This window comes from Mastomys coucha, unplaced genomic scaffold, assembly GCF_008632895.1.
Source record: "Mastomys coucha isolate ucsf_1 unplaced genomic scaffold, UCSF_Mcou_1 pScaffold10, whole genome shotgun sequence".
NCBI classification, from domain to species: Eukaryota; Metazoa; Chordata; class Mammalia; order Rodentia; family Muridae; genus Mastomys; species Mastomys coucha.
Window position 1 is genome coordinate 3,209,056 of NW_022196892.1, and position 24,862 is coordinate 3,233,917.

The window sequence follows — 24,862 nt, forward strand, 5'->3', positions numbered from 1 at the left end:
TCTTGATCTTAGAGCAGAAGCTATTGGTGTTCTGTTCAGGAAATTTTCCCCTGTGCCTATGTGCTTGATGCTCTTCCCCACTTTTTTTTCTATTAGTTTCAGTGTATCTGGTTTGATGTGGAGGTCCCTGATCCACTTTGACTTGAGCTTTGCACAAGGAGATAGGAATGGATCAATTTGCATTCTTCTACATGCTAACCACCAGTTGAGCCAGCACAATTTGTTGAAAATGCTGTTTTTTTTTTTTTTTCACTTTATGGTTTTAGCTCCTTTGTCAAAGATCAAGTGACCATAGGTGCGTGGGTTCATTTCTGGGTCTTCAATTCTGTTCCACTGATCTACTTGCCTGTCATTGTACCAATATCATGCAGTTTTTATCACAATTGCTCTGTAGTATAGCTTAAGGTCTGGGATGGTGACTCCACCAGAGCTTCCTTTATTGTTGAGAATAGTTTTGGCTATCCTGGGTTTTTTGTTATTCCAGGTGAGTTTGCAAATTGCTCTGTCTAAGTCTGTGAAGAATTGAGTTGGAATTTTGATGTGAATTGCATTGAATCTGTAGATTGCCTTCGGTAAGATGGCCATTTTTACTATATTAATCCTGCCAATCTACGAGCATGGGAGGTCTTTCCTTCTTCTGAGATCTTCTTCCATTTCCTTCTTCAGAGACTTGAAGTTCTTGTCAAAGAGATCTTTTACTTGCTTAGTTAGAGTTATACTGAGGTATTTTATATTATTTGTAACAATTGTAAAGGGTGTTGTTTCCCTCATTTCTTTCTCTGCTTGATTATCCTTTGTGTAGAGGAAGGCCACTGATTTGCTTGAGTTAATTTTTTATCCAGCTACTTTGCTGAAGTTGTTTATCAGGTTTAGGACCTCTCTGGTGGAATTTTTGGGCTCACTTAAGTATACTATCATATCATCAGCAAATAGCGATAATTTGACTACTTCCTTTCTAATATGTATCCCTCTGATCTTCTTTTGTTGTCTATTTGCTCTGGCTATGATTTCAAGTACAATATTGAATAGGTAGGGAGAGAGTGGGCAGCCTTGTCTAGTCCCTGATTTTAGTGGGATTGCTTCAAGTTTCTCTCCATTTAGTTTGATGTTGGCTACTGATTTTCTGTATATTGCTTTTACAACACTTGCTTTTAATCAAGAGGAACAAATCATGCTACCAGTCACTCTACTCCAGTATATAGCTCAGGAGAAGAGTAACATAAGTGAACACACACAAACAAAACTGCACACAAATGTTCATCACTGAATTATTTAGACTAATCAAAGTTCAGGAAGAAAACCTTTTCAACAACTGAAGAGTGGAAAGAGAATACACACACTCACCCACACATACAATTGGGTATTATGTAGGTTTAAAAGCTGTAAAACATGCATGGTACAACTTGCTATAACCTTGAAAACATTGTGCTAAGTGAAAGGATCAGGCATCAAAGACCATATATGAAATGATTCTGTTGCTGCAGAATATGCAAATACACATAGCCCACTAGCCAGTGATCAGTGGCTAGTCACAGAGTCTGCACCAGTGACTGGGAATGTGTTAGGTTTCCTTTTGAGGATGATGGGAATATTGTGGAATTAGAAACTGATGACAGCTACATAGCTCTGTGGAGATAAAAAAAGAAAAACCCCACAGTACTGCCCTGTTTGTTCAGATAACCACTATGGCTCTAGAATCCATCTAGACACAAGTGTTCTAAGAAAAAAAAGGAGGAAGCCTATTCAAATGCTAATGATCATCATTGCGATGGCATAGACTGCTAGAGTGCTCTTGGAAAAGTCATTGGTTTTGGTAAAACCAGAAAGCAAAAATCTGTGAGGAGCAAAAGGTTTTTAAAACTCAGCAGGCATTAGAATGAGAAAAGAAAATTACCAAAGGGATGATCTTGATTTTCTTGCTTTCTTTATTTTAAGGGGTATCCAATAACACACATTAAAGAAGTCTGGAGACCTCTTGAGGTTACCAGTATGTAACATATTGCCACTGCCCCAGCCTGGCCAGGAGTGTAATTCAGGCAGCCCTTTCACTCTTGTATTTGTTCGCCATTAAGCATTCAGAGCCTTCTTGCTAATACACTACATTATGAACTGGATGCATTGTCTGGATAAACTGTATTGTCCCAAACACTGCCCCATTATTACAGAAAATGCAGAATATAATTAGTATTCCTCTTTGCATAAGCCACAGCTCCCAACAAAAGTGCCATATTATAAAAGCCTTAATTAATAAACAAGAGTTGGGCCATGACCGTTTACACTTATTTAAATTTGTATTGTGGAGAAAGGCCACTGTTCAAATTCCATTTACAAATATCTAAATTCTGGCTAGCCTACATGAAGACAATCTTCTGTGGTGCTAATAGCATTGTGTTGGTACACCAACAATAGCAAACGATTAACTGCTGGGACGTAAACCATCCCGAGAAATGCTTGGAGCAGGGTGATGATAACATTGTATTCTGGCTGTATTATATGGTGCAATTCTTCTATTTGTTCACATATGTTTTGTATTTAATAGATGGAGGAGCCAGGGTGGCTTTTCATATCACTGTGGAGCCTTAAATGTAACAAAAGAACAAAAAAAGGGGGAGCTGGCAAAAAAATTTAAAAGTTCAGTGTGTGGTAGTGCTGGCTGGGAGGGGGTTACATCATTGCGCAGTGGATGCCCACAGCGCCTTCCTGCATTTCAGCTCGTTTTATTGATTTTTCTCCTAACCTGCAAGCCAGAAGCACTGAACTAATATTTTGGACTCTAACATCAAGCCCAGTTATTGAGCACCAACTTAAGAAGCATTTTCATTAAATTGCACCAACCCACCCGATTAAAACCTATCAACTCTACTATCTTGACCACTGCACAATACCTGTTAGATATGCTCTGAAGTAAGCACTCTGCATCCTGAGGAAAATAATGACCAGAGGGCATCTAAGAATCAGATTCCAAGCAGTATGGCAGAGAGAACAGGAGCTGTGTCTTGGGAGGCAGGTCACACAAGTAAAGACCACCAGTGCTCGAATCTGAACAGAATACTAAATTTATTGTGAACACTGTCTGTGTGAACATGGTAATTCTTTCAGGAAAGTCTGTAATAACTTTTATGGCCCTGTGACAGCAGAGTGGCTAAGGAAGTATTACAGTTCAGAGAAGGGTGAATGGACCAGCAACAAAATGGAGCATTACAGGGAGCTCAGTGAATGGCCCTGCATCTCCCAGGGATCCAGGAATACAAGCCCACTTGTGTGCTAACAGCCTAAACAAGCTGTCTTCAATTGATGCCCCTTTCATCAGTTCCAGGTACTGGGCACAGGTTCAGTCCCATGGGTCTCAGGAGGATCTGTTTCGGCATGGCCAGAACAACAACATTTGAATCAAGGACAGGCTAGAAGAATCTACCTAGGAAGAGCTGATCCCCAGGGGCTGTGGAAGTTGGAGAGTCATATCCTACAGCTGTGTGAGCTTGAACTATATCCTAAGTGGCAGCTGATCAAGGGTGGAGCAACTGCCTAACCTAGGAGAGGATTTGAATTCAATCTCTTGCACTTCCCAAAGTACAAAACAAAAACCCTACTTCTTCTTAATAAAAAAAAATGAAAATTTATTGCTGACTGGAAAAAGCTCCTAGAAACTGCTCTTTCTCTTAGCAGAAACTGGCAGTGCCCTCAGTCAAGCCAAGCCCTAGGTCACTTGCAACAGCAGTGCTGATTCGAAGAAAAATGTTAGAGCTGTAACTTTCAGATTCCTTAGTGGTCTCCTCCTCTCCTTAATCTCCTCTGTTTGGGTTTTGGGGGACATTTTTGTTATTGTTGTTATTGTTGTTTCCTGGAGTGTTGCTGGCCAGTGGCAACAATAAGATTGGGTTATCTGGAATATGGAGTCAGGAGGAAATTGGCTAGCCATAATGTTACCTTAGTCTACGTGGAAAGATCAAAATTAGACAGCACTCAAGTATGATCACTCAGCCATCTTGCATTTAATAATCCTCTTTGTTACAAGCCAACAGGTAGAATAGGTGAGGCAAAACCCCTCCCCCAAGTTCATCAGCATATAGGCCCAATCAGCAGCTTCTTTAGTCTCTGTAGAGGCGGGACTTCCGATGTAACTGGAACTAGGAGCAAGGCGTGGCAAATAGCAGGAGGTGGGCAGAGAGGTGTGGTTATGAGAGGCAGGCAGGGTCAAACAGGAAGGTTACACTGGAGTCTGTAGTAGTTTGAATGAGAATGGTCCCCCATAGGCTCATATGTTTGAATACTTGGTCCCTTACTAGTGACTAGTGGAACTGTTTAGGAAGGATTAGGTGGTGTGGATTTGTGGGAGGAATTGTGTCACTGGTAGTGGCCTGTAATGTTTCAAAAGTCTCAACCAGGCAGTGGTGGCACACGCCTTTAATCCCAGCACTTGGGAGGCAGAGGCAGGTGGGTTTCTAAGTTTGAGGACAGCCTGGTCTACAGAATGAATTCCAGGACAGCTAGGGTTATACAGAGAAACCTTGTCTCAAAAAACCCAACAAACAGGCAAGTCTCTCTCTGCCTCGCTCAATGTCTGTCTGTCTGTCTGTCTGTCTGTCTGTCTGTCTGTCTCTGTCTCTCTGTCTCTCTGTCTCTGTCTCTGTCTCTGTCTCTGTCTCTCTCTCTCTCTCTCTCTCTCTCTCTCTGTGTGTGTGTGTGTATGTATGTGTGTGCCTGCCTCATGCTTGTAGATCATGTAAACTCTCAGCTACTGCTCCAGCACCATGCCAGCCTGTCTTCTCTGATATTTATGAATCCTCTGAAAGTGTAAGCAAGCCCCCAATTAAACATTTTCTTTTTTTTAAGTTGCCTTGTTAATGGTGTCTCTTTACAGCAATGTAAGAGTAACTAAGACAGAGTCTCATATAGCCCAAGCCTTGTGCTCTTGCCCTTCTACTTCTACACCCCAAGTGCGGGGATTACAGGTGTGCACTACCCCATCAATCTTAGATTCCTCAGAACTTCTTAAGTACCAAAATTCCCCTAGGACTGGTTATGGAAGCTAAGAAACTTCATTAATCATTATTGATTCTCTCTCACTTTCTCTATGAGAGAGAGAACCATATATAAAATGAATGAAGAAGGGAATAAAGCATAGCCCCTCCTCACCACCCTGAGCCTCTACAGAGCATCCCTAAGCGCTAGATGGTACCTCCATCATTATATTCTACCACCTTCAGTAACTAACCACCAAGAGAGTCCTCAGACATCACCAAATGTCTCCTGGGGACAAAATTACTATCTGTTGTAAATCTTTAATTTCTCTCTTCAAATTAAGATACCAGAATCTGGATGAATATATCATTTTTTTCCTCATAATGCCTAATCATTAAACTCATGAATGACAATAAGTTCAGAAAATCATTTTGACAGAACTTTGCTGAGTGTTTATTATCTGTCAGGTAAAATGAATGCAGATATGTTGTCCTGCCCCAAAGGATATCATAGTCCAATTTATTTCTAAGGATGAAAAGCCAGGGTGTTAGGATTGAACAGGAAGACTGGAGGTCAGATTGACAGACACTTTGACATTGCTTAAAGATTATTGCAAGCTTGCATGGTGTGCACACCTTACCTACTCAGAAGGCTGAGGCTGGAGAATAAAACGTTTAAGACTAGTCTGGGCAACCTAATTATTGATATAGCTATTGTAAGGCTAAGAGAAATAGCAATGCTAGAGTGGATACACTGAGTAAAACCTAATCCTCAGCAATGGGAAGACACATAAAATAGACCCTTAACTAATGCAATAAGACACAAAATACCAGCACATCTGGAGAGTCTTGTTGGTTCTCCTTTCCTTGTGCCACATCTTAAGGCTGGAGATACTGATGCTCAGTTAGGTGAATTAAATGCAATGGGTTTTATTGGGCTCAAATGTAGCAGGGGCCAGGTGGCAATATTGAATCACCAACAGCAAGTTGATCATAGTTGTCATAATGAGCAGTATAGACAAAGTGATGTGCATAATGGCCTGACTCATCACAGGCATTAAAAAGTGATTTTTATGGTGGTATGACTGATAATGAATCTTTGGTACTGACTAATCAATCATTGTTTCCACATATGAAATAGATAAGCAGTAAACTGCATTTTTGTTTGATTCCTATAAGTTGGGGGGAGGGGGAATCAAGCAAATGAAGAAATGCTTCCGTGGATCATGGGAAAATGAAATCTCACCTGTAAACTAATTTCTGGCCTTGAGCCAGTTTGTAGACCTAGAACTTGAATGAAGGGACAGCCAGGTTCCTTGATGAAGGACCTTAATGAAACACCCAAAAGTTTTACTGTTAATTTTCATCCAGTCCCTTCACAGAGGGCCCCTTGAGCCTTTTACAAAGGGAACTATAGTCTGAAAGAAACCATCAGATTTTCTGGGGTCTACCGGATACTGGTTACGAACTAGACACTGATTCTGAGAGACTCCAAGAAATATTGTGGCTGTCAGTTAAAGTCAGAGATTGTGGAGGTCATGTGATTAATGGACTTTTGACTGAATCCAAATCATAGTAGATCTAGTGGATCCCTGAACTCATTCTCTGGTTATTTGCCCAGTTCCAAAATGTATAGTTCAGATAAATCGACTGAGAAGTTGGCAGAGTTCTCATATTGGTTCCCTGACCTATAGAGTAAGGGCTACTATGGTTGGAAAGGCAAATGGGAGCCTTTAGAGTTGCCTCTGCCAAAGAAAACAGTGAATCAAAACTGTATTGCAACCCTGGAGGAACTGCAGAAATTAGGGCAACCACCGAGAACTTCAAAGATGCAGGGGTGGTGGTTCCCTGTAAGTCTCCCTTCTGGTTGTGCAGAAAACACATTTTGAAGAATAAGTTTGACTATTAAAAAGTCAATCAAGTAGTGACTTCAACTGCAGCTTTTGTACAAGATGTGATGTCCTTACTTAACACACATCCTGGTCCATGGTATGCAGCTATTGATCCAGCAAATGCCTTTTTCTCAGTACCTGTCCTCAAGGATCACCAGAGGCAATTTGCTTTTAGTTGGTAATACTAGTAACATACTTTTACCTCAAAGATATATTATCTCTCCAGCCCTGTATCATAAGTTAGTTAGAAGGAATCTTGATTACATGTTTCTTACAGAAAATATCACAATGGTAAATGTAAAGCCTATATTGATGGCTTTACACTGATTGGAGCAAGGGAGCAGCCATTTTGGATTCATTGGTAACACGTGCACATCAGAGTAGAAAAATAAATCCAATCAAAATTCAAGGGATGTTTACCTCAGTGAATTGTTTAGGTGCCCAATGGTGTGGGGCATGAAGGGCATTCCTTGTATGGATCTGTGCCTTGGATACATTATTGTACTCAGCCACTCCTACCACTAAAAAAGAAACACAATGTTTAGTGGGCCTATTCATATTCTGGAGAGGCCATATATATCAAGTGACTTTAAAAGTTACTAGTTTTGAGTGAGGAGAGGACTAGGAGAAGGCTCTCTCTGCCTGATTTCTTTCTGGCAAGTCCATCCTTCAGTGGCATTAGAGCCTACTTATTTGGGATTCCAGGGTGTGCTAAAGACCATCTGAGTTACCACTGAATAACTACTCGATTCTTTGCCCTTCTATTGGTAGACAGACATCATTGGACTAGCAGGACCACTAGTTGGACTAGCCTATAAACCATTCTAAACATTCCTTTTATATATAGTCTCTTTCAGCGCTGTTTCTCTAGTGAACCATGACTAGTACATCAACTTAGAGAGGATCTGCCTGAAAACGAAGTGATATATTTAGCGGTAGATCACTCACCTCTATGTACCAGACCCTGCATACATGCACCAGTATCTTCAGCCACCCTGCTCAAGTGATATACTTGGTCTGATGATATCTATCTATCTATCTATCTATCTATCTATCTATCTATCTATCTACCTACCTACTCCACAGAGTTGCTGTCATATGATTAGATCAATTTTGATTTGTTTTAGTGGCTTGCAGCAGAGATAAGCGGGAGAGTCTAAAACCAAAAAGGAGAGGAAGCTTGATAGATCAGAAGCTAGAATAGGGATGGATGAGGCTGCCTGGCCTTAAATGTAGATTCTGCTACTTTCTGTTCATGTGGTTATGGTGGATTGAATATGCTTGGCCAAGGAGGTGGCACTGTTTTGGAGGTATGGCCTTGTTAGAGTGTGGGACCGTAAAAAGCAGCCTGTTTTCTGCTTGAGCTAGGCTTAAACTCCGGCGACCCAGCAGGAGATTATCCTGCAAGGGGAGACAGGAGTTGTCCATACACACCTAGACACCCAGCTCCTGACATGAGGCGACAGCTCTCCACTCCATTGGTCTGTGGCTATCAGTCACGGAGGGCAATGCCCCAAGCCCCTCCACAGGTAGAGGACAGGACTACAGATGTAGCCTCAAGACAGATGTCCATTTTAATGAGGCACCTAAAGGCCTGCAGGGCTTAACCAATTAAGCTCTCCTTCCCAGACACACCTCCCTGCAAAAGGTATTTAACCTCAGACCTGCCCTGAGAAAGTGGGGTATGGTTTCACTCATCACAACTCTCCGCATGACAATAAACGCCTTAAAACCATGGACTGTCTTTTCCCATCCAGATCCGCTGTGGGATCTTCCTCTAAAGAGCCATGTCTAATCTCCTGCACGAGGCCTCCCTGCACTCTCAGCCACAGTTTCCACAAAGCCAACCCGCCCGAGCAATCCAAGGACACTCAAGGACCAGCCGGAGCTCTCCTGCCCTTTTCCCTTTGGCCTTGGGCCAGAGCCAGCCCAATGTTCTTCAGAACATTAAAATCTTTATTTTTCCCACACAGCAACTCCTCATCCCACCCTATACACAACAGAATTGAGCTTTTAAGCCATTCTTGTCTAGGAAGATAGCCTCTGAGAACTGCAGATGGGCCTTTTTATTTGAAGCTAAGGTTGGTTAAAAAAACCCAAGTACCCTAGAAACTAATTGCAATGCTCAAAAATGGCTATGTATGGTTAGGCTACTATCTACCTAGTACTATGTGGATGACCCACTGCTTTTTGTTGTTGTTTTGCCAAATGGGTTCTGGCCATGGGTTCTGCCCATTGGAGTCATTTATAGCATGGAAGCTTCCATGGCACTTCCTCTTTCAGTGAGGAGGAAAGCACCTACGTAGTGTTGTTCTGGAAGGTCTGGAAGGCCTGCATTCTGGTATACTGCATACAGTGGGGATGGATGACATGTTTGTCTCAGCTATCAACACCATATCCTGCTCGGTGGACACTGAACAAGAATCTACCTGCATCAGAGTCCCAGGAGCAACAGGAAGTAAGAATACAGGCAACATCTGAAAATAGCTCCTGACTTCATATCACCTCCAGCTTCTGCTGCTGTGCCTGCATTACTTCCAGCTTCTGCTGCTCTGCCTGCATCACCTCCAGCTTCTGCTGCTCTGCCTGCATTACTTCCAGCTTCTGCTGCTCTGCCTGTATCACCTCCAGCTTCTGCTGCTCTGCCTGCATCACCTCCAGCTTCTGCTGCTCTGCCTGCATCACCTCCAGCTTCTGCTGCTGTGCCTGCATCACTTCTAGCTTCTGCTGCTCTGCCTGCATCACCTCCAGCTTCTGCTGCTCTGCCTGCATCACTTCCAGCTTCTGCTGCTGTGCCTGCATCACCTCCAGCTTCTGCTGCTGTGCCTGTATCACCTCCAGCTTCTGCTGCTCTGCCTGTATAACCTCCATCTTCTTTTCCTATGCCTATACCACCCCCAGTTTCTGCTCATCTTCCTGTATCATCTCCAGTTTCTGCTTCCCTGCCTACATGACCCCCAGATTCTACTTCTCTGCCTGTATTACTTCCCGCTTTCACTGCTTACCAGCCACACTATGCCAGTGTATTTCTAGTCTGCTCTGATTTCTGCCTGTGGTTCTATCCCATCACAGCAGAACTGAAGGTGTTTGTAGACAGGAACCCCATCTCAACTATCAGTAACCTGCCTCTCTATCTTTCTGGTAGGTGGTTGACTTAAAGTAGCAACTAAGAATGCTGGGAGCAAATGTACTGTGGGGAAGCTGGCCAGGCAAGAGACAGGCTCAATTCCACACCTAAGCCCATTCTTCTATACTGTTGGAGAGGCGTCCCAAGACATTGTCCTCCCTAACTCAACTAATCATGAACTTGGTAGCTCTGTCACTATGTGTCCAGGCATATGGACCTCATGACATCTCACAGGTGCCTGAGTCTACGTACAGCTCTGATTATGCTGTGGTCTCCATGCCTTCAAGGCTTGGTCCTTCCCCCTCATCCTTCTCTAGTCACTACTGCCTAGAAAAACCTTACTTTGTTTAAGAGCCCTTTTCTGAAGAGGTGGAGGGGCCTGTGGGGAGACACAGAAAGACAGTGAGGTTTCCTGACTGTATCTACTTTGCTTCAGAAGATGTCTTTAACATGTGGCAGTGTTTCTTACTTTCAGTATTTCAGGTAAATCTTTACACTTCCTTGAGTTTATTTTCCTTTCTGAAAACTTGAAGATATGCAGGACAGCCATTTCACAAGGTCTTTGGAAAGACCAAATGGGGGAATGAATATAAAATGCTTCAGTGGTTAGTGGAGTTGAGATGTAGATTATGAAGAATCTTTAGAAACACCCCCTTTCACTTTACAAATCCAACATATGCTTTCAAAGCCTTCCTTTTTGAGGGAACAAGATAGTCATAGAAAAAAATGGGCTTAAGACCAGGATGGTAGCTTGGGAAATGAAAAGAGACACTGAGAAGTTGTACCCACAGAAAGAAGGGCAAGGACATACAGGTCAGTTCTGTCCATGTTCCTATTGTCCATATCTGATTAAAAGGATCCCCCTAGTAGTTGAAAAAAATTAATATACATGAGTCCGTCACATAGCATCTATTGTGGAGAGCTATCCCACTTGGTAGAAATTAGGTAGGCTTTTATGTCTGTCAAAAGATAATTCTTAACACTTCAATAACTGTAATAAAGTATTTGAGCCACGAGAAAATACTTTGCGTTTTGAAGTTATGACTTTCATTGTATACTAAGCTGGCAGTGAGTGGTGACTTTGCCTTTAGCTGAGGAAGCCCAACAAGGACTCTGTGAACCTTACCTCAGAATGCTGAGTCCTAGCAAAAGCCCTAAATATAGACCACATATAGTGCCACATAAGGATATCAAACAATAGTCTATTGTGACAATCACAAGTCCCCTTTAGAATACTCCTCAAAGACATGGAAAGGGAAAGCTTGACTGGCTTTGAATGCTGTGCAGAAGTAAAAGCAGATGGCTTTCCTGCCTGGTTCACCCCTTTATATGTCTTTGGGGGAGATTTAAGGTAAAAGACAGACAATTGGCCCAGCTTGGCATCTCCTTTCTGGAAGAGCTAATTAACTCTTGTGGGGCCCATTCTGTCCTCTGGCCAGAGGCCATAGAGTGGTGGAGACTCTGTAGCATTGAGATTACAAACTACCTTTGAAGGGATTGGGTCCCCCTCTCTCCACTACCCCTTCATTCTGGATTTCATTTTTATTAGGAAAATGTCTGCAATAGAAAAAATGCAAGTACCTAAGCTCATGTCACACATCAGCTTCTATCTAACATACTACTGTGTACTCTACAGAAAGTCACAGGTACTGACAAAATATTAAGCCCAGACCTCAGGCCCAACTCCCTGATAGCCTGAAGGAATGGTTATCTACTTTCATGGTGTCTGCAGAACTGAAAAGCTTCTCCTCTCCTAAGTAGGCAGTTAGGATCAGACATGTATCATTTGGCTTTGTTTGACATCTCCACTTGTGAGATGGCACCAATCAACCAGTCTCTGATCCCCCATTTCTTAAAACACACCTCTAAATCTGCTTGTAAAGATGATTATTTAGGCACAAGAAGCTCCCTCATCTTCTGATGATCCACCCCATCATAACCAGGCTTTTTTTCTGGCACCACCTCACCTTGCCACAGTCAGGCTTCGATTGTGTACAAAGTTGAGTAACCCTGTGCAGATCAGCAATACAATTGTTATTGTTGGACATTATCAAGCATTTGAATGTCAAGGGAACAGGTAACCAAATTGTGAGTTTCATCTGGACGTCAAGCAACAGGCTTCAAACTACCACTACAGAAAAGCCTGGGCTAAAGTTCAGGGGACACAGTTCAAACAGTGCACACCATCTGAACAAACATTATTTGGGGCTTATGATATAGCTTAGAGCTTTATAAAGCATGTTTGCTAGCCTTGTCATTTGTTTATAGACAACAGGAAGTGTGGAATGCAACAAACATGGTCAAAAAGTGTGATGTCACACCAAAGTCCATATTTCTGGTAACTTTTCTTTGAAAACATCCAAAATGCTGGGAGGAGCAGATACCACTCACCACATGTCAAAGGTTTTTAAATTCCCACAGCATCTACCTTTCTCCTCAATATGGCCCACTGGCTTTAATTAAGATAAACTCCCTCTGGCTATACATGATGAGGACTTATCTTGATAAGTGGGAGGAAAGAGGGCTGAGGACCCAGCTCCAGAACACCAGAGTTAGGGAAGAGGAGAAAGAACTAACGCTCATTCCCTTAGATAAGCTATGCTTGTCTCAGCTCCCCTTGCTTTGTTTGGCTGGACACAGAAAAGCCTGGAGGGGAATTCTGATTCCAGCTTGCTCTTTGCACAGCTAATTATTTGGGGCTCCCAGAAGGTTGGCAAGAACAATGACTTCCCCAGCAGTGGCAGTTGGACTAGCTCAGTTCCCAGTTTTTGGCCCTCGGGTCAGAACTCAAGGAAGGGGAGCTATTTGTTTTGGCCTTAAACTAAATCTGCCCAGAGACACAGACAGATGTTCTGACCTGAGTGCAGGAAGGCTACTATTTCAATGCCGAGTTAAGTTCCCCTCTCTGGGCTTCCCTGGCAGGCTACACACCAGAAACATGCATTTCCCTCTTCAAACTGTTTGCTTAAGAAAAAGACATTTCTAGATATTCCAGACTTGCAGCTGGGCTGCCCAGGTAAGGTATTTTACAAGACAAGGGCTAATTAGGATGGAGCCGTAGAAATTCATTTGTACAAAATACACTAATGAATGCAGACAACTTCACTCTGATAGGGGACCCACAACAATTTTCTTCCAAAAAGCTGGTGGGGCAGGATCAGGGGAAAATAATGATACTTCATGTTTTTTAATTAACCCACTAACCAGATAGGATATACTCTAGCAGTCCCAGAGATACTGTTACCACAAGATATTCTCACACACCCCTCAAATCACCATTATCATATCCAATCTGTCAGACCCACTAGGAAACGAGATGAGGCAGGTTGGCTACAGCAAGCTGGGTCCTGCCTTCCTGCATCTGAACACATTTCTTGTTTTGCTAATTCCAGTAGGAATTGTCTGGATTCTTAGCCAGATAAATCTCTGAATGACAAGGAAATGCTCTCTCTTTGACCATTGCTGAATTTTATTTTTATATCCAATTGCATCATACATACACAGTTTCCAGGCACCTCCATGATAACAGTATTGTGAATATCAGGTGAGACAGGTGCTGGAACAGAGCCCAGCAGGGAGGCAGGTGTTAATCAAAAGATCTCACCAATATCAAACAAGTCCTCTGAAAGGTACACAAGGAGAAATATCTGAAACCGGGAAGATCTATGACAAAATGGTAGCCTAGCTGGAGGTAAAGGCTAGGGATGGGCAGGCAAAGAATTTACTCTAGAAGTAACAGATTCATAGCCAGAGGCAAAGTATCATTGATGGGAGGTAGTATTGAATGTGCAAAGGCTTATGGTAAGAGTTTACGGAGAGTACAGGCCCTGAGTTAAAGTCCTGACTGTAGTGGCATTTGCAAAGACCCTTGTAAACAGGGGGTGGAGGTACTGCCTAGGGAAAACATTTACCAGCTCCAGGGATTTTGAGCAACAGTAAACCACTCAGGGACTTTCCTTTTGGCATGATACAGTAATAGTAGAAGATACCATCAGATTTATGGTTTGAATGGAATTCGGCTGGCAGGAGCTAACAGACGCAGATAGATGTAGGAGGACCAAGCTATCTAGATTATCAACATTCCAGAATTGGGGGTGGGAATGCTAGTTGAACTTAGATTGTATGCTGCTATAGGTCCTGGAGGAAAGGTGACAAATTTTAAAGTTTTTGCCATGAAGTCAACCTAATTACCCTGTGTCATCTTAAAGACAAAAGCCTGGTCCTAGCTGAGGGATGGAGAAGATGCCTGAGAATGTTAGAAAAGGAATGGGGGTGGAGGGTGGGGGCAAGATAGGGACCTCCTGTGAACAGGAAAACAGTTTCTGTTTTAGTTTTGACTGAAAGACATCAATGTAAAATACATCAATGTAAAATATTATCAATGCAAAAATATGTCAATGCAAAAATATGGCAGAGAGGATGTTGGTGTATTAATCAATTCAGCCTGGATTAGCTACACGGCTCACTTCCACAGCTTCTAGGAAGCACGAGAAACCCAGTTATTTCGAGGCTTTTCCGTCTCGCCAAATTCAGCTTCCTCAGTGTGACACTCTAAGACCAAAGCATGTGTATCCACTCTTTACAGTGTCTAGAAGCACATTACTAAGTTGTTCAGGACTGAAAATCCTCCCATGATCCAGTGCTGGCTTACCTCCCTGGTTTTGCCTCCTGCCAGCTCTCCAACAAAACTAAGATTGCAGTCATTCTGTTCTTAGAAGTCACAAAAGATGAAGTTCTGCCTCAACTGTGCATATGAAACTGTTGCTGATTACACTGAAACACCCTTGCTCTGACACTCTGCCAGCTGCCTCTTCCTCTCTGCACTGCCCAGTCCCAGTCCTCTGGCTGTCACCTGAAATGGTCTCACCTTGGGTTGCTATCTTCAAACTGGAGCGGAGTTGAGCATCCCTTCTAGGCTTTCATCAGGGCTCCTGATAGCAGGTGCTGATAATTAGACAATGTATACACTTTCTAAAGACAGGGATTTAATCTTTATTGTCCTTGTATTACCAGCCACAATCCTACTATAAAAATACAAAATCTCCAGTGAATTTTCATTAGGTCAATATAATACTTGATATCCAACTCCAAAAATTTGTCTGCATAACTATAATATTTTGAATTATAACACAACAATAGATTATATGAAATAAATACAGGATGAGAAACACCGTGGGCAGAAAAGGCAAAGGTCACCTTTGGTTGAGCCAGTCAGAGCAAGAGCAGGATGGCCTTTATGATCCATGAACTATTTAGTTATTGTATAATCAGTCATACAGCATAATTATTTCCATTAACAAATAAGGAACCAGGTGTTTAGAGAATAAATAGCTAATCTCCAGGAGAGGCAGGGTTTGAATTATAAGCCTACCATTTCCAGAAATAGACACATGGTCTTTCCATCTTCTTCACTGGCATGTTCCCCACCTTCAACTCCAAAGTAGTCATTATCAGTTTAGTTATTAGTGTCCTTTGTGATAATGAAAGTCACAGTATTTATGGAAGCTTCATTTCCAAAACTTAATAGAGGTTTCCTTCTGTAAGAGGAAGATGGGTATCCTGGATGGAGGAAATTTCCTCCATCAGTGTTTGAAAGTGACTCAGGAAACACTTGTCCTACTGACAGAGAGAGAGAAAGAGAGAAAGAGAGACAGAGAGAGAGAAAGAGAGAGAGGGAGGAGAGAGAAAGAGAGATCAGGTAATGGAGGGATCAGTGGGCATTGGGGTTCAGTGAGCACCTCCAAAGGGTTCTCAGCTTCTTGTATCTCAGAATAAGGAATTGGACAGAGATATATTGATGGTAGCAAGCAAAGGGAGAGAATTCACTAAGGAAAAATATATACTTCAAAGAGATAAATGGGTTAGCACAGAGAAGATATTAAAATGCTGTACATAGGTCTGAACATGTAAGTTATATTTAGAGGGCTCCCCAGCCTATTTGCATAGCATAGGCATTCTCTGACATGCTTGGTTATATCTAAATCTACACAAGACTTTATTGTTAGATGTCTTGTTAGCATCCTGAATCTCTTCCCAAGAGTATGTGTGAGTTTGGGTATGGGATCTTGAGCCATAGGTCACCTTCATCACTCTAGATTGCTTCTGCACCATGCCAGTGTAGCTCCTAGGCATCCTAGTGTAGCTCTGCATAGGTTTCCAGTCACCTTTGGCACCAGGTTTCTTGTACACACTGGTTGTTGCTCATATAGACACACATGGTCTTTCCATCTTCTTCATTGGTATGCTCCCCACCCTCAACTCCAAAGTAGCCATTGTCAGTTTAGTTATTAGTGTCCTTTGTGGTAATGAAAGCCACAATGAGTTTTATGGCAGCTTCATTTCCAAAATTTAATAGAGGTTTCCTTCTGTAAGAGGGATCCTAAGTATCTTCAGCTTAAAGGAACCTTCCTCCAGCTCCACGGTTCTGAGATGGTCTGTGCATTCTCAGGCAGGAGCCTGGCATCCACTGTCTTACTCTACAGCACTGACTTTGGGGAATGAAATGGAAAGTGATTGAAACCAGACTGTGAGACAGGACATCAAATACTCCCGGACAGTTGACCTACTCTGGGTCAGAAAGGGAAGAAAACTGAAGGTGACATAATACCTTGCTTTACTCAGCTTCCCACTGTTAACAAAGTAAGACAACTAAAATCGAGGTTTAGTATCAGTCAGTGTTTGAAGGGTGTAGTCCATAGTCAGTTATGCAGCCCATCACAGTGAAATCATATAGTGGAGTCAGACGCTCACCACAAAAACAGGAATAGAAGAGGGAACAGTTTCATCAAGAGCTTGCCCCAGTGTCTGTGGGACTGTGAAAGGCCTGTTTTCTGTGCTCCTGCAAGGGACGGAAGCCCCCTGTGTCATGCTCCCAGACACTAGGCTCCTGACATGAGGCCCCATCTCCATAATTCTGTGGCCATCAGTCATGTAGGGCAACTCCCCAAGTCCCTGGTATTCTGTCTGGACTCCAGCCCCACAGTTATAGGCCCAGCCCAGTATAAAAGGGGCTGTTTGCCTCCCCTCCCTCTCTTACTCTGACTCCTGCTTCCTGCTTGCTTCTCTCTTGCCCTCTTGCTCCCTCTCTTCCCGAATTCCCTTGCTCCTCACCCGATGTGACTACGGCGGGCCTCTACTTCTCTACTCTCTTTCTTGGCCTTTCTGTGCCTCTACTCCATGACAATAAACGCCTTAAAACCACAAACTGTCTCTTCTCATCAAGACCAGCCATGCTGGAGCAGTGGCGCAGGTCTTTCTCTAAATAGCCCTGCCTAATCTCCCACAGGAGGCCTCCCTGTGTTCTCAGCGAAGGTCACCACCAAGCCAAGGACTCTCCTCCCTCTGGGAACCAAGTGAAGCACTCTTCTCCTTGCCCTTTTCCCTTTGGCTCCAGGCCAGAGCCAGCCTGCAGGCCCGCACCCCGTTCTCAGCAATTCTGCGACATCCAGCGGTGTCTGAAGTGTCCAAGAGTGAGAGGAGGCCTGCCATCTCAGGCCTCCATGCAGGCCCAGGGAACCCCAGCGCCAGCTCTTCCGTGGCACCCAGCGGTGTCTATGGTGCCCAAGAGTCCGAGGAGACTCCCGCATGTCTGTGGGAACCTCAGGCTGTGCTTCCTCCACACCGCCCCCAACCCCCAGCAGAGTCCTGCCGCTTCTCCTGCCCAGTGGCATGGCGTGCATGCAGTCAAACTTACCACGTCTCACCATGCCCAGCGTCCCAAGGCCCGAGCAGACATGGGACCCCATTTTAACCCACAAGTGTCCTGAATACACCACCAGAGTCCAACTCTTAAAGATTCCACCACCTCCCAATGGCTGGGGGCTGACTTTCAACATCGGCACTTTCAGAGACACTGAAGACCAAACTAGAACAAGTATTACATCAGCATATCAGAAGGACTCTCAAAACTATCAACATTAACAAAGACCTACCTACAAGAAAGAAAGAAGTAGAAAGAAAAGCTTTAGAAATGTAGAGAACCATGGAGAAAAGATTAGATAGCAAGCTCCATCAATCTATTCAAGAAATGCAGCGTGGGAATTGTTCCAAAGGTACAGGTTGAAAACATGGAAAATGTACTTAACCTTCAGGAACCAAAGAAGAGGGAAAAGAGAGTGGGCTGTATGTGACAAGCTTAAACTCACAATTGAAAGCAGGCAGATAAAACCCAAATGTGAAAACCTCACAAGAATGAAGACTGAAGTACCTAAAATGACCAAGGCATGGTGCCCAGAACCTTTGGTCATGTCTTCCATGAAGCAGGAACTACCTTTTCCTTACAGAAGCCAATGCTGGTGACATGGAAGGAGGCTCAGTGAGTAAAGAGCAAAAGTGGGGAATTCAGTGCAGAGCACCAGCACCCATGGGAAAAGCGGGTGCTGTGCAGGCATATTATCAGAGCACAGTCCAGGAATGGAGTCCTGTGAAGGGAACTCTGAGTACTACTGAGAAAACATCAAGATACAAGGCAAAAGGCTTGTCACCTCAGTTTCTTCAAAGCACAGACCTGATCTTGGAACGTGTTGTTTCTGCTCCTCCCAGGTGGAGTGGGTAGGAGTGAGCTTACTTCAGCTGCTGTCATTCATATGCCTCTGTGGAAAAACAGGTTTTTGCCATGCGTGGCTTGTCCTTGTGATTGTATTCTGCTTGAACTCGTGAGAACATTTACTTAGATGGCCTTTCTTAATCCTCAGGGTTAAATTGTCTGATGCTCTGAATAAAGTTGGCTATTGCATGAGGCTTTAGTAGAAAGCCATCCAAAGTCTCCTTGTAGCCTCTACACATGCACACACTGATGATCAAAAGTGCATGGACACACACATCATATGCACACACACACTACAGACACTACACACACACACACACACACACACACGTGTGGAACAGGGTAAGAGACTATATTTTGCCCAAAGTTATATACCTAGTAGCTAGGAAGTCAGCTAATACCTTATTTGTCTCACGCTAGGGGCAGGGGGCACTGACCCATGCCATAGAGTCATTCTGGGTAGAGCTGTACCTTGAGGCCAGGAAAGAGAGCTTTCAGGTTTCAACAAGATGAACTCAGTCAAGGGACTGAGCAAGTAGACTGAGAAGCGGGCAGGCCATTTGAGGATCTACCTTTTGGTGAAGGTATGCCACTTTGGCATCTGGAGAAGACTGGGAGAACCTCAAGTAGCTCGGGCACAATTGCCCTCATCATCATGAACCAGGCGCAGCTGGTGATTTCCCAAGTATGTTGGGGTTTTGAGTTTCCCCTCCATAGTATTATCTCAGTGTGTCAACCTTATTCCCCTAACAAGTGTCACTGGACTATCTGAGAACTACAGAGCCTTCTTGCCACATCCCTTGATCATTTACTTTGTTGCTAAATCCAGCTTCCATGAGGCCTTGCATAGCATATAATGTCCTCCTCCTTGGGCTGTACATGTGACAAACTCTTGTCACCCTCTCATCTCTGTCATTTTTCCAGCTATCTCTGAAACCCAAGGACAGGAATTGTGTTTCCCTCCCACATCAGGTGGACAGAACAATATCAGATAACAGAGTGTCTACTGTGAACATTACATGAGTAAAGTGCCTCTCTTAGTAATTACTAGCTTTATTATAGCTGAAAAATTATAGGCTATACTTTTCTAATTTCATATAAGAAATTGAAAGTCAGAGAGGGCAAATGGCCACTTGAGGTAAGACAGAAGTAGCTTCTCTTTCCAATTTAGTGCTGTATTCTTTAAAAATAAATTAGTATTTTGTGTGTGTGTGTGTGTGTGTGTGTGTGTGTGTGTGTGTGTGTGTGTGAGAGAGAGAGAGAGAGAGAGACCTATGAAGTTGTAGTTACAAGTAATTGTGAATTGACAGACATGGGTCTGGGAGCAGATGTGTCTTCTGCAAGAGCACTTAGGCACTGAGCCACCTCCTCAGTCACTAAAAGCAGCTAGTTATTTGAAACAATACCACAAGCCTTACTATGCTACTTTGAAATTTTACATCTGAGCTCCTCAATATCTTAATCATGCTTCTAGTGACCAGAATCTAGTCTTAAAGCTTTCAACAGACTTAAGCAATCTACATCAGCATCCCGGGTCTCTAAGGATGCCAAACTCATTTGCCAATACTAGTGTTGCTGACCCCGGGGGTTCTTTATATTAGAACAAATTCAGGCACAGACTCTGGGGGCAGTTCTTGAATATCCTATGAAAATGAATTACAGATAGTCACACAACCCAACATCCTTTTTTTAAAGCCTTTTTTTATGAGGCAGATCTGAAGCTGGAAAAGCTCTCCTTTACCACAAAGGAGATCTAGGCCAAAAAGGAAAAATAGGAACTTTATGAACTATTAAAAAAATAATGCCGTGGAGTTAGAGTTATGGATTATGTTCCGACCCATTAATTCTTTTAGTCCCTGAGTTGGAGTTGGCTGAAGACGTGGGGTCCTCTGATGATAACTGAAACAGTCAGATTCAGAACAATCAAAAAGGAGAGAGTGGGAAGGGCAGACTCACTCCTCAGGATCATAATTCAGGAAGGGACCTGGAATTCCAGGATCTCACCCCCACTAGGTAAGGGAATAAATGGTTGGCTCCTCTGCTTCTTCTGGGAGTTCAGTTACATTAAGCAATATCCTGCTTAGGCCGACTTGCTATATTTCCCTTGAAGGAAATTGATTTCTTGATTCTTCCAGCAAACATAATCCCAACTCAGTGCTTTAGGTTTCCTCGGGGCACCACTAGCTGAAATCTAGTCTAAAGTACTTCTAGGGAGCTCATGAGCTAGAGATAGGAATGGAAGGCAAGGCACAGGAAGCGTGGGTTAGGGACAGTCACACTTTGAGCTTCCCCAGTGAGAACTACTAAGGGGTTATTTGGGGAGGGGGGGTAGTCTTTGCTGTGGGAGTATGTTTGACAATTTCCATGGGAAATTTATTTTTAAATACGTAAGGCCTCCAAAAGGATAAATAAAAGATTATACGAGAAAGAAACACCATGGTTTCTGGTTGTTTAAGAGGCACCTTTACCAGCACAAGGAAAAGGCTGGGATCAATAAAAGGTCTTTCCTTTAGAGGGAGATCTGTTTCCACTTTAACACAGATAAGTCCTATGGTATGCCTTTGAAGATCAAGGGAACATCAAACTATGCAGAGCATCTTGTCTTGTCAGGAAAATAAAACTTGTCCATTTACAATTCTCCAATAGTACCAGAAGAGTAGCCACCTTCAGCCCTCCTTCAGCCCTCCTCAGCCCTCTGCATGCCTGTTGCTCAAAGGCTAACATGCAACATCAAAACAAGCCCTCAACAGGAAGAAGTTACTAGTCATAAACAATAATGTTCTAAAAGTGCCCTTTTAGAAATATGGACCTTTAATGTTTTTATTATCATGTTGGTTACACGTGATGATGGATTTCAAAATGACATTTTTCAGACATGTGCGCAGTGTATTTAGCATATCTAGACCCTGGCACCCTACCTTGCTCCTCTCCCACTCCCATTCTTCCCCTTCCTCAGTCATGTCTCTTCTTGTTTGCTGTTGTTATTTTCTCAGTGTGTTCGTGGACCAATGAATTTCATTGATGGCTTACAAAAGCATGGTGAAGCACTATTTACAGCAGCTTAGGTGCAATGCCAGCATCTAAACTACTCAGGAAAATGAGGCCTCATCATCTGAAGAGCAAGGTTCACAAAAGAAAACCCCAGGAATAAGCAGAGGCCTGGTAGGAATCCTGCAGGGAATCAATTCTCTGATGTCAGAGGTGGGCTTAAAGACAAAAGAATTGTGCTGGAAGCTCTCCTGGTAAAACTCACTACCACCACCTACCCTTTTTATGTGCCCAGCTGATGTTGTAAAGTACTACTATTGTACTCTAAACTACTGTAAAGACTAGAAACTCTCACTACCTTTGGCAGCTCTTACGATAGCCTTTTCATCAGCCTTACATTCTTTGACAGATCTGAGTCTTCATTGCAGTGGTGGTTGTTCCAAATACTTAGACACCCTACACAGAGACATGCTCACCTGTAACCAGTTTCAAAGTAAATCAAGACAGGAACTCAAGCAGGGTAGGAACCTGGAATCAGGAGCTGACGCGGAGAGATGCTGCTTACTGGCTTGCTTCCCCTGGCTTGCTCAGCCTACTTTCTTATAGACCCCAGAACTACCAGCCCAGGGATGGTACCATCCACAAGGGGTTGAACCCTTTCCCATTGATTACTGATTGAGAAAATGTCTTACAGTTGGATCTCATAGAGGCATTTCCTCAACTGAGACTCCATCCTTTCTAGTCAGTCTAACTTCTGTCAAGTTGACATAAAACTAGCCAGTCTAGGTGTGGCACTCTCTCCTGGAACATGGAGGGTTTGCCAGTGGCTATATCACTATATCCCCATCTCTTAACAACTATCAACTGCCCATCCTTCATACATACCTGGAAGAGGCAGGACCCCATGAGTACTTCCCCCATCAATGACTAGATGTTGAGGGACCCAGCTTTATGCAGGCCCCACACAAGCAACCACAGTTGCTTCAGGTTCATGGGTACAATAAACATGGCATGCTCAGAAAACAGAATTTCACAGCCCCCCTGCCACCATCATTTTACTTAGGAACTATTCAATTTCTTTAAAAGCTTCTACATTGTGTGTGTGTGTGTGTGTGTGTGTGTGTGTGTGTGTGTGTGTGTGTGTTTAAGATAAGGTCTCACATAGCCCAAGCTGACTTCAAATTTGTTTTGTAGCCAACCTTGGACATAAACTCACCTTCCTTTTCTGTTTCCCTAAACAGATGAGAGTCCAGGCATATGCTGCCTGCCTAGGACTTCTGCGTTGTTTTGAAAGTACCTATGAATTTCTTTATGTTTTCCTATGAAAGTGGTGGTCTTACTGATTGGAGACACTTCTCCTCTTACCAATGCATGATAGAACATTAAGAATCATTAAGTTCAGTAGGGAACAAAAACTGCAAATTGGTGGGCTTGCTTTCCCCTTTAAATTTAGTATTTACAATGAGACATTTGTCATAAAATACAGATAGCAATGGGTATGGATGGGGCTGAACTTGCTGGTACATGCATTTGAAGAGCATTCGATCTTTAGTCACTATATCCCCACATTCAACCTTGACCAGCTGGGAATTAGCTGGCATTCTACAAATAATCTGGTGCCTGGGAGGCACTTGAGTTTGAGAGCTCTGGAGGAACCCAGAGAGAGGATATTGAAGGATTTTCCTAGTTTGGAGGAGATGAGCCTTGAGACCTTGGGAGGATTTATACAGTGGAAGAGGTGCTCTGAGAAGGTCATTTCATTCAGGAGAATAACTTTGATGCTGAATTCCACCAGGTTTCTCTTTTAATAATATTTAAATTGCTTAAGGAGGCAGGTGATTTGCTTCTTTCTTTAAAAGGAAAGCAGACTTAAGGGTGAGAATCTTACTTCCTGAAACCTTGCCATCTGATAGGCCTCCTAGAGAAGAAAGAGAGACAGTAAGAGAGGAATTGTGTCCAAGCAAGGTCCTGGCAATGGCTAGCTGTTATGATTATGGATTTATTGGTTACAGGTGGACATGCAATGTGGACATGCCAGCTAAATGAACCCTTTCCTCCCTACCCTGCTTTTTGGTCATGTTTCATTGGAGCAATAAAAACCCTAAGACAACCCCACATTCAACCTTGAAGATTTCCTGTAAAGTACAGTCCTACACAGAGCAGAAGAAAAACATTATAAAAAGACAGGAACATGGGAGGGACACTTGCTAGGAGGAGTAATGCTTTGGCAAGAGCAGGGCGGGCACGAGATGGCGGGGTGAGTATAACCAGAATGTACTATGTATGTGTATAAAAATCATCAAAAAAAATAAATTTTTAAAAAGAAATTCAGTATTTCCAGATTAAACACATAAGACCAAATGAATTTCCACACTCCCATCCAGATATTCTATTTTTTCATCAAATCTTAGCAAAAGCTACCTGATCCTAAATATTTCTTCCCTGTCAACCTCATAACACTAATTTGTATTAAAGGCGAAGGAAAGCCCAAGCCTGGCACAGAGAATGTCTTCTCAAATGTGTCAGTAATTAAACCGAACTGAAAGAAAAGCAAAAGATGAAAGGAGACCTTGTCTCCCCAAAGTGACGACATTCTAAAACAGTCTTCTTCCATGGAAGTCATCAAATTCTAGACTGCTTCTCCTGGAAACTGGGTCTAACTTAATACAGGAAAGTTCGGACACCAGCACCTTGCAGCAAGACTCCCAATAAACAGACACAGGCCCTGATGCAAAGCCCAGTGCAGTGGACTACACCAATGAGCAGCCACGAAAGTGCCCTGAGGGAGGCTTCAAGCACACTTTGAAGGGAATGCAGTGAACACTAAGAACAGAATCAGCACCTGTGTGAACACCAGCTGTTGAAACTGTGTGGCATTATCCTTGTTTTTACAGGTGCAAAAAATCCAAGTCGGAAAAGCTGACTCGTTTGTCCACAGACTTACTCAGTTGGTGCTTCCGTGGAGTTGGTCCAAGTCCTTCTAGACTGAAACCTCAAGGCTAGTCATCACCAATGTCACTGTCAACTTAGTCACCCAGGAAATCAGCTTCATATAACAGCTAGTGTAAAGCTGAGCTGGGCATCGGCTCAGTTCTCAGCTTGTTTTCTGTGAAAGTCATACATAATAGGTCAACTGAAGAAAACAACCTACCAAAGAAATGGAAAATTACCCCTGTTATTAGTAGAATATTCAAATACATATTTAGTTCTCATTAATATTCTTGAGATCTCCAAATACAAGAAGGGTGAACTTCCAACTATTTAAGATATCTTTTTGGCAAGTTTCTCTTCATTATTTAAGTTACTGCACAAGGGACAAAACACGTTTGTTTAAAAGAAGGTGCATTCA

The 24,862-nt window shown here is 43.0% G+C and overlaps 1 protein-coding gene across 8 annotated transcripts in view; it reads right to left on the reverse strand.

Annotated features, from left to right (window-relative positions):
* Positions 1-24,862, reverse strand: part of Fhit (fragile histidine triad diadenosine triphosphatase) — a 1,878,988-nt gene that overhangs the window by 1,383,436 nt on the left and 470,690 nt on the right. The window contains exon 1 of one of the 8 annotated variants that reach the window (XM_031344754.1): positions 24,458-24,540. The exons of the other annotated variants lie outside the window; for them this stretch is intronic. The gene's annotated coding sequence lies outside the window, so the exon portion shown is untranslated. Of the gene's footprint in view, positions 1-24,457; positions 24,541-24,862 lie in introns of those variants that run through there. 8 annotated transcript variants of the gene reach the window in all.